Consider the following 11,072-nt stretch of genomic DNA (forward strand, 5'->3'; position numbering starts at 1 on the left):
GTGGCTGGTCCCAGGCTGCCATGTTCCCTGAGCTGGGAGAGGCTGAAGGAGTCTGTGCTATCTTTCCACCCAGTAAGTTTGGCCCCTGCAAGAGGCCATCACTTGCAGGCATGGAGGTAGCTTGGAAAGGGCAACTTCCCTCTGGCCCACCCCAGGGATGGTCACCATGTGAGAGGTGCACCATTATATTTTGACACGGGCTCACCTGGGCTTCTCTTTCACATTTCCTTCTTGAGGAAATACTGCCCACCTCTGGCTTTTTGTTTCTCCCCTGTTTCTTTTAATTCATGTAAATAAGGTATCTTTTTTTGTCACTTTTACTATTAACCAATGTGTTTGTTTTCCTTGTCTGTGTAAATGAAAATAGCACACATTTAGTGGTTTAAAACAGAACCCAGAGGCTCAAGATGGTGGTATAGGGAGGTGAGGGATTTAATTAATCCTCTAGAGAAGCTAATAAATAGCCAGAAATTGTCTGGAACAACTGTTCAGAGGACTTCTGATACCAGACACACATTGTACAGCAACCAGGAATAATTTGAAGGCCCAAAACTGATAAACCACAGCACAGAACTGTAAGTAAATTCTTCCACACTGTAGAGGCTGATGCCCCTTCCCCACTGCAATGGCATGCTGAATCTGAATCTCTTCTAAGAGAGAAACAGAAGTTTTCTACACCAGGAGCAAGGGAAGCTGAGCTGAACCATGTTCCAACTGTGGATTTGATTAACAAATTTGGACTGCTGAATACCAGCTCCCAGCACAGATAAATCTACAATGCCAACAAAAGATAAATTCCATATCAGGGAGAAGGCAGGCTGACAAAAAATAGCATTTAAAAAAACCGCCAGAGATTTCTGAATTTGGCTGAGCTCAGAATACTGGAAATGGTCTGTGCCCCAAGAAAATGAATATGTAGATATGGGTACAAACCTAAGCTCTTGATTGGTAAACCCAGGGGGCTGAGGACTGGCTCTGAGAACACATATTTTTCTTTCCCCTTTTTTAAGCATCCCATTAAAGAAAGCAGCAGGTAGTCTCTGGTTTCAGCCCTGCCACAGGCAAAGGTGGGAGTAGGGCTGAATGAAAGATAAAGTAAGTAATCAGGTGAAATAGATAGTTCCCTAAAGGGTGTATCTTCCCCAACAAATGGGGGAGCAGGGCCTAGTGCATATGGCAGCTCTCATTCAGAGGATGTAAACCCCAGGTGTTGGGATATCAGCAGCAATTTCAACCTACAAAAAGCTTAGTCCATCCTGCCTCAAGCATGCTCCCATCAGTGGGGAAAGGAGGGCTGCTTGAGAGACATGTAACTTTTCCAGCTTGCAGGAACAGAGGACTGAAGAGGGTCTCTTCCCTTCCCCCCAAAAAGAGGGTGAAAAGGCTTAGCACAGATGGTGACTGCTATTTAGAGAATTCAGACCCCAGGAGCTGGAAAACAGAAATAGTTTAAGCATGCTTTCAGCCTCAGCCTCTGTCTCATTCATGCCCCTGGCAGGTACAAGGTCTGCTGAGAATTAAAAGACACCATATCACTTTATGCCTGTGGAGAGTTGCAGACTGGCAAATGCCATTTTCTGGGCAGGACAGGAAAAACACAGAATTAAAAGGTTTCACAGGAAAGACTGGCACCCTGCTGGGTCTCATCCCCAGGGAACCTGTTGATACCTATTACACCCCCTTCATGAGCCGTGAGCCTGTCTTGTCTGAGAAAACCTGACTGGAGTTGATCCTATCTGGGGGGACCCTCTGCCCAAAGCCAGACCTCCAGGTAAAAGTTGCTAGGGATAATAAAAAGGAGTGGTAAAAACATAGAGGCAAAATACAAAACAAAGACAGCAGATCAACATTCCCTGAAGAGGAAGAGGGAAGAGAGAGCTTTTTCCTGGGAGTGAAACAACTGTACACACACACAAAAAGGGCAATCTCAAAAAACTTCCATATAGGCAGGGCAAGAATCAGAAAAATAAGAGCTGAACCACTCTGATCAAAAAGGGAAGCTATGATAGAGAACTAGAATAAGTTGAATCAAATGCCAAAGAAGAGTTATAGAACAAAGACAACAAACAAGAAAGCCCTAGGCAAAATGGAGAAAACAACCTCCAGAATGAACTAACCAAATAATCAGATGCCTAAACAGCAGAAAGTCATGAATCATACCAAGAAACATGAAGATATGGCTAGTCAAAGGAGAAAATTAAAGCTTCAGATGAGATACAGGAGTTGAAACAACTAATTAAAAATTTTCAAAAAATCTTCTAAATGAAATAACTGAGTTAAAAGAAAATGCAGCAAAAGAGAGGACGTATACAAAGAAGAAACTGAGTTCCATAAAGAAGAACTCAGAAGCTTGTAAAAAAAATTGACAGAACTTATGGGAATGAAAGGTGCAATAGAAGGGATCAAAAACACAGTGGAGACATACAACAGCAGATCTGAAGAGGCAGAAGAAAGGATTAGTGAACTAGAGGAGAAGACATCTGAAATTCTACACACAAAAGAACAGAAAGGAAAAAGAATGGAAAACTATGAGAATAGTCTCAGGGAATTGAATGACAATATAAGGTGTGTGGATGTATGTACCAAGGGTGTCCCAGAAGGAGAAGAGAAAAGGGGCAGAGAGAATAACTGAGGTAATAATCCTTGAAAATTTCCCAATTCTTATGAAAGACATAAAATTACAGGTCCAAGAAGCTCAGTGTTCCGGTTTGCTAATGCTGCCATTATGCAAAATACCAGAAATGGATTGGATTTTATAAAGGGGGGTTATTGGTTACAAATTTATAGTCTGAAGGACATGGAAATGTCCAAATTAAGGCATCCACAGAAGTATACCTTCACCAAAGAAAGGCTAATGGCATCTGGAAAACCTCTGTTAGCTGGGAAGTCACATGGCTGGCATCTGCTGATGATGGGTTGTGTTCTGGCTCCTTTCTCAGCTCCTGTGCATTCCTAAAAATGTTGCCCTTGGGGTGTTTTGTCCTCTTTTAGCTTACCTGGAGCAAAGTGTCATCAAAAGTCTGCTCTTGGGCAGCCTTGGGGCCCATTGCTGTCCCCACACCTCTGTGAAGGTACAGAGGGTACCCCCCATTTTCCAGTGGCTCCCAGGTCCTCTTGGGCCCTTGCCACACTCCTGTTGGACAGAGAGACCCAGGCTGGTGGGTCCCATGTCAGGACACAAGTCAGGTCTCAACACAATCACCCAGGACCCTGCTGATCTGCCCCGGCTTCATCCCCATGTTATGCTGTACACGACTTTCACCTCGATGACTCAGACTGAGTGCTTTTCAAAACAGCAAGCATTTGTAATCCTTCAACAGAGGGTGTGTAATGGGCAGTTCCAGCAGGGCAGGGTATTGGTTTTGTTTTTGTTTGTTTTCTTTGGAAGGTGGTGGTGGAGACATTGTCACTTGTATTTATTGTGACTCTGAATCTTTGATAAAACAGAAATGTTAAAAAATAATACTAATAAATGTTTTCCACCAAAACCAGAAAAAAAAAGTCTGCTTTCACTGGCCATCTCCAAAATGTCTCCCTTGGCTGTAGCACTGAGCTTCTTCTGTCTGAGCTCTTATAGAGCTTCAGTATTCAATCAGGACCCATGCAGAATGGACAGGGCCACACCTACATGGAAATAATCCAGTCAGAGTTATCACCTACAGTTGGGTGGGTCACGTCTCCACGGAAACAACTTAATCCAAAGGTTCCAACCTAATAAAGTCTGAATACATCTGCCCATGCAATACTGCATCAAAGAACATGGCATTTGGCGGGGGGGCATAATACATCCAAACTGGCCAACTCAGCATACCCCTAACAGAATAGATCCAAATAGACCTACTTCAAGACACTTACTAGTCAGATTGTCAAATGCCAAAGTCAAAAAGAGAATTCTGAAAGCAGCAAGAGAAAAGCAAACCATCACATACAAGGGAGGCTCAGTAAGACTAAGTGTGGATTTCTTAGCAGAAACCATGGAGTAAGAAGGCAGTGGTATGATTCATCTAAGATACTGAAAGAGAAAATTTGCCAACCAAGAATTCTATATCTGGCAAAACTGTCCTTCAGAAATGGAGGAGAGTTTAAAAGATTTACATATAAACAAACACTGAGATAGTTCATGAATAACAGACCTGCTCTACAAGAAATACTAAAGGGAGTGCTACAGGCGAATAGGAAAAGATAGGAGAGAAAGGTTTGGCAAAGAGTGCAAAAATGAAGATTTTCAGTAAGAATAACTAAATGGGTAAAAAGAGAGAAAAAAATAAGATATGACATATAAAACCCAAAGGACAAAGTAGTTGAAGAAAGTACTGCCTTTACAGTAATAACATTAAATGTTAGTGGATTAAATTCCCCAGTGAAAACACGTAGACTGGCAGAATGAATTAAAAAACAAAAACAAAAACAGAAACAGGATCCGTTTATATGCTGTCTACAAGAGACTCACTTTAGACCAAAGGACAAAAATAGTTAGAAAGTGAAAGTTTGGAAAAATATATTTCAAGCAAACAACAACCCAAAAAGAGCAGGGGTAGCTATACTAATATTAGATGAAGTGGACAACTTTCTAGAAACACAGGAACAATCTACTCTGACTCCAGATGATATAGAAGATTTCAACAAACCAATCACAAGTAGAGAGATTGAATCAGTCATCAGAAACCTACCAAAGTCACAGTTCTGGGAAGGGCTGCCAGGTCCAGGGCTTTGAGGCCTCCCCAAGGGGAGAGCAGAGCTTCCTGGGGCCAGGCCAACATGGTCCAGTGCCCTGGGACTTTGGGGGTGAAGTGCCTGTCCCAGACCAATGGGACAGTGTGTGCCAGGCAGTGGGTGGGCAGGCCGTCAGCTGCACTTCATGTTGCCTTCCCCAACAACCCCCAGCTTCCTTGTAGTGAGACTGAGGCAGTGCCAGTGGAGCCCCAGAGTTAGTGACAGGCTATGCAACAGGTTCGTGGTTGGCATCCTGGCAAGAGAGAAGGCAGTGACAGCTGAGCAGGGTTTCCTGGCATTGACTTGTGTAGCTTTGCTGGTGCTGGGGAGTGCAGGGTCATGCTGACATATGGGAGGTGTGGCAGGGGACCAGCATCCTGGTTCCTACATCCAGGATTCCACTGTGACCCAGAGAGCTGAGTAACTTGGAAAATTGAGATGGAAAGAGCCATTTAGATTAGATACAGATGGCTGAGAGCTAGCAAGGAAAATTCAGGACCATGATGGCTCAGTTTCCCACAGCTGTGAGTGGAGGGCCAAACATGAACATATTAAGCATAACAAGCAGTTTGATCACTTCAAACCCTCAGAAAGTTACATAACAGGTGATCAAGCACGTACCTTTTTCTTACAATCAGGCCCTCCAGATCCTTGTTTTAGCTGAAATATAGGCTTAATCATTCCTGAACAAGGATGGGAAGATGAATCAGCAAGAATTATCTAGCTATGGAGCTCATCAAACTACAGCTTCAAGGCCAATAGTTGCCTATGGCTCTTCCTCCTATCATGAAGCAATCCCCTATGTTTTCACCATTAATTTCTGCTCATTTTGGAAAGGGAAGCACGCCCAATCTGTCTGTTCCTCAGTCATTGCCTCCAGTTGAACCTATAGAGCAACTCCCTTGTCCTTTGCAACATCAGGGACCACATCCTCCCTTAATGATGCCTCCACCCCTGGTGCCTACTCTTAGTTAATCATCATTACCAAATGGGACAGTCAAATTCATTACGCCTTTATCCATTCCTTATTCTTCTTCAACATTGCCTCATACATCATCTTACAATCTGATGATGGGAGGGTGTGGTCTTTGATTGAAGGTCCAGTCTCTGATTGACTTAGGATCTAGTAGTTCAACTTCCTCAACTGCTTCATTCTCAGGGAACTTGCCCAAGACTGGAACCTCAGAGTGGGCAGTTCCTCAGCATTCAAGATTAAAACATTGGCAAAAATTTAATACTCTTGACAAAAGCATGAGTAGAAACCTCTCAGGTTTTCAAGGTAGAAATGACCTTCTTCAGTCAAATCTTTCTCAATCCCAGAGAGCTACAATTTGGACTCTGGCTGACATTGATGGTGATGAGCAGCTAAAAGCTGAATGGTTTATCCTTGTGATGTGCCTCACTGACATGGCCAAAGCAGGACCGCCATTACCACTGGCTTTACCTCCTGAGCTCGTTCTTCCATCTTTCAGGGGAGGAAAGCAAGTTGATTCCATTAATGGAACTCTGCCTTCATATATCAGAAAATGCAAGAAGAGAAACATCAGAAAAAGTTACCAGTTACTTTTGAGGACCAGAGGAAAGCCAACCATGAGTGAGAAAACATGAAACTGGAAAAGGGATGCCAAGCCTTGATGAAGCAGCAACAGAGGGAGGCAGAAGTAAAGCCCAGAAAGAAAAGGAAGAATGGGAATGAAAACAGAATTATAAGAGCAAGAATGGAAGAAGCAACATGAATTAGAAAAATGCTTGGAGAAATAAAGGGAATTGGAGAGTCAATGGGAGGAAGGAAGGAGAAAGAGAAAGATGAGAGGCAGCAACACATAAATTGAATGACAGCATTATTTAGAATGGGAGAGAATTAATCAACAGGAGCTTCTTAACTGAAGGAATAGAGAACAGGAAGAAATTGTCAGGTTAAACTCTAAAAAGTAAGAGTCTTCATCTTGAGCTGAAAACACTGAATGGCAAACATCAGCAGATCTCAGGTAGGCTTCAGGATGTCTGACTCAGAAAGCAAACTCAAAAGACTGAGCTGAAAGTTCAAGATAAGCTGTGTGACTTTGAAATTATGGAAATCAAGCAATTCCAAAGAGGACTTCAAGAATACCAAGATAAACTTACCTATTTGGTACCCGAGAAGCAGTTATTCAGTGAAAGAATTACACACATGAAGTTTGATAACACACTGGATTCAGGAATCAGTTTACATCATAAAAAGTCATTAGAAAAGGAAGAGTTATGTCAAATACTCAAAGAACAATTAGATGCTCTTGAGAAAAAAAAACTGCATCTAAACTATCAGAAATGGAGTCATTTAACAGTCAACTACAGGAACTGAGAGAAAGCTACAATACATAGCAGTTAGCCCTTGAACAACTTCATAAGATCAAATGTGACAAATTGAAGGAAATTGAAAGAAAAAGTTTGGAGACAATACAGAAAAAGAAACTAGAAGATGAAGTTGCAAGGAAATCAAAGCAAGGAAAAGAAAACTTACAGAAAGAAAGTCTTAGAAAGGAGGAAGAAGAAAAACAAAAATGACTCCAGGAAGAAAAGTTGTAAGAAAAATTTCAACAAGAAGAGCAGAGGGGAGCAGGGCAAGATGGCAGAGTGGTGAGGTGTATGTTTTAGTTACTTCTCCAGGAAAGTAAGTAGAAAGTCAGGAACTGCATGGACTGGACACCGCAGAGCAATTTGACTTTGGGCATACTTCATACAACACTCATGAACACGTGGAACTGCTGAGATCAACAAAGTCTGTAAGTTTTTGCAGCCAGGGGACCCGCGCCCCTCCCTGCCAGGCTCAGTCCCATGGGAGGAGGGGCCGTCAGCGCTGGGAACAAGAACGGAGAACTTCAGTGGCGGCTCTCATCGGAAACTCATTCTACTGATCCAAACTCCAATCATAGATAGACTGAGACCAGACACCAGAGAATCTGAGAGCAGCCAGCCCAGCAGAGAGGAGACAGGGATAGCAAGAAACAGCAAGAAAAGCCCCAAAAGAGAAGCAGAGGCTTTTTGGAGTCTTGGTGAACATAGAAAGGGGAAGGGCAGAGCTCAGGCCCTGAGGCTCATATGCAAATCCAGAAGAAAAACTGATCTCTCTGCCTCCTGGACCTTTCCTTAATGGCCCTAATTGCTTTGTCTCTTAGCATTTCAATAACCCATTAGATCTGCAAGGAGGGCCTTTTTTTTTTTTCTCTTTTTCTAAAACAATTACTCTAAGAAGCCCAATACAGAAAGCCTCAAAGACTTGCAATTTGGGCAGGTCAAGACAAGAGCAGAGCTAAGAGAGCTCTGAGACAAAAGGGAATAACCCAGTGGCTGAGAAAATTCACTAAACACTTCAACTTCCCAAGAAAAGGGGGGCATCCACTCAGCAGACTGGGAGCCTCCCTACACAGCCCTGCAACCCAAACTGTCCTGGGGGGATGGCAATCACCTGTGACATAGCACAGTCATACCTCAACAGAGGACCAGGGGGTGCATGGCCTGGAAGAGGAACCCACTTGCAAGTCTCAGGGGCCATACCAAGGACTTGTGGGTCAGTGGCAGAGACAAACTGTGGCAGGACTGAACTGAAGGATTAGACTATTGCAGCAGCTTTAAAACTCCAGGAACACCAGGAAGATTTGATTGTTAGAGCTACCCCCCCTCCCTGACCACCCAGACACACGCCCCATGTACAGGGCGGGCAATACCAACTACACACGCAAGCTTGGTACACCAATTGGACCTCACAAGACTCACTTCCCCACTCACCACAAAGTCAAAGTGGGGGAGAACTGGCTTGAGGGGAACAGGTGGCTCATGGACGCCACCTACTGGTTAGTTAGAGAAAGTGTACTCCACGAAGCTGTAGTTCAGACAAATGAGAGATAAGGATTTCGATTGGTCTACAAATCCTAAAAGAACCCATCAAGTTAAGCAAATGCCAAGAGGCCAAAAACAACAGAAAATTTTAAAGCATATGAGAAAACCAGATGATATGGATAACCCAAGCCCAAGCACCCAAATCAAAAAGATCAGAGGAGACATAGTACCTAGAGCAACTAATCAAACAAAAGATGAACGATGAGACCTTGGCACAGGATATAAAGGACATGAAGAAGAGCATGGCACAGGATATAAAGGACATCAAGAAGACCCTAAAAGGGCATAAAGAAGACATTGCAAGACTAAATAAAAAAATAGATGATCTTATGGAAATTAAAGAAACTGTTGACCAAATTAAAAAGATTCTGGATACTCATAGTACAAGACTAGAGGAAGTTGAACAATGAATCAGTGACCTGGAAGATGACAGAATGGAAAATGAAAGCACAAAAGAAATAATGGGGAAAAAAATCAAAAAAGTTGAAAGGGACCTCAGGGATATGATAGATAATATAAAACGTCCAAATATAAGACCCATTGGTGTTCCAGAAGGGGAAGAAAAGGGTAAAGGTCTAGGAAGAGTATTCAAAGAAATTGTTGGGGAAAACTTCCCAAATCTTCTAAACAACATGAATACACAAATCATAAATGCCCAGCGAACTCCAAATAGAACAAATCCAAATAAACCCACTCTGAGACATATTCTGATCACTCTGTCAAATAAGGAAGAGAAGGAGCAAGTTCTGAAAGCAGCAAGAGAAAAGCAATTCACCACATTCAAAGGAAACAGCATTAAGACAAAGTAGTGACTACTCAGAAGCCACCATGGAGGCGAGAAGGCAGTGGCATTACATATTTAAAATTCTGAGTGAGAAAAGTTTCCAACCAAGAATACTTTATCCAGCAAAGCTCTCCTTCAAATTTGAGGGTGAGCTTAGATTTTTCACAGACAAACAAAAGCTGAGAGAATTTGCTAACAAGAGACCTGCCCTACTTCAGATACTAAAGGGAGCCCTACAGACAGAGAAACAAAGGAAGGAGAGAGAGACATGGAGAAAGGTTCAGTGCTAAAGAGATTCAGTATGGGCACATTAAAGGATATTAATAGAGGGAAAAATATATATGACAAACATAAACGAAAGGATAAGATGGCTGATTCAAGAAATGCCTTCATGGTTATAATGTTGAATGTAAATGGATTAAACTCCCCAATTAAAAGACACGGATTTGCAGAATGGATCAAAAAAAGAAAATGAACCATCAATATGTTGCATACAAGAGACTCATCTTAGACACAGGGACACAAAGAAATTGAAAGCGAAAGGATGGAAAAAAATATTTCATGCAAGCTACAGCCAAAAGAAAGCAGGTGTAGCAATATTAATCTCAGATAAAATAGACTTTAAATGCAGGGATGTTTTGAGAGACAAAGAAGGCCACTACATATTAATAAAAGGGGCAATTCAACAGGAAGAAATAACAATCATAAATGTTTATGCACCCAATCAAGGTGCCAAAAAATACATGAGAGAAACACTGGCAAAACTAAAGGAAGCAATTGATGTTTCCACAATAATTGTGGGAGACTTCAACACATCACTCTCTCCTATAGATAGATCAACCAGACAGAAGACCAATAAGGAAATTGAAAACCTAAACAATCTGATAAATGAATTGGATTTAACAGACATATAGAGAACATTACATCCCAAATCACCAGGATACACATTCTTCCCTAGTGCTCATGTAACTTTCTCCAGTATAGATCATATGCTGGGACATAAAACAATTCTCAATAAATTTTAAAAGATTGAAATTATTCAAAGCACATTCAGTGACCACAATGGAATACAATTAGAAGTCATTAACCATCAGAGACTTAGAAAATTCGTGAATACCTGGAGGTTAAAGAACACACTCCTAAACAATCAATGGGTTAAAGAAGAAATAGCAAGAGTGCGGGACACTGATTATGTGCTTCAACTTGGCGGGCCTGGGCTGGGGGACCTGATCAGCCCCTGGGGAAGGTGGTGGGCACGGGCGACAGCGCCCTCCACAGCCCCCTGGGCCTGGGAAAGTGAGGCCGGAGGCAGACCCCATTTCCTCACCCAAAATAACACTGTTGGGGGAGGCTTGCCGGAGGGAACCGCCTTTTCCCCACCCCCTTATCTTGCCCGGACACTCCCCGTTGCCAGTGCAACTCCCATTACCACCAGTGCGCATACATTGTTGCCAGACACCGTTACCGGAGCAACTCTCGCCCCTTTTCAATCAACCTCCACGCCCTCTCAGAACCAATCCAAGCCTTTAACCTCTACAGCTACCCCGCCCTCTAAACGCCCGATATAAGCTTGTACTCTCCCCTAATAAACTCTCTTGGCTTCTTCACCCTAAAAGAACCGTGTCCCGCCTGTTCCTTTCTCGCCGCCCTCCATACTTTGCACGCCTACGCCGGGGACCGGGCCCAGTCCCCCGCCTCG

The 11,072-nt window shown here is 42.9% G+C and overlaps 1 pseudogene; it reads left to right on the plus strand.

Moving 5' to 3' along the window:
• The first annotated feature begins 5,216 nt into the window (after positions 1-5,216).
• LOC119536451 lies at positions 5,217-7,188 on the plus strand (annotated as a pseudogene).
• The last annotated feature ends 3,884 nt before the right edge of the window (positions 7,189-11,072 follow it).

This window comes from Choloepus didactylus, chromosome 6 (assembly GCF_015220235.1).
Source record: "Choloepus didactylus isolate mChoDid1 chromosome 6, mChoDid1.pri, whole genome shotgun sequence".
NCBI classification, from domain to species: Eukaryota; Metazoa; Chordata; class Mammalia; order Pilosa; family Megalonychidae; genus Choloepus; species Choloepus didactylus.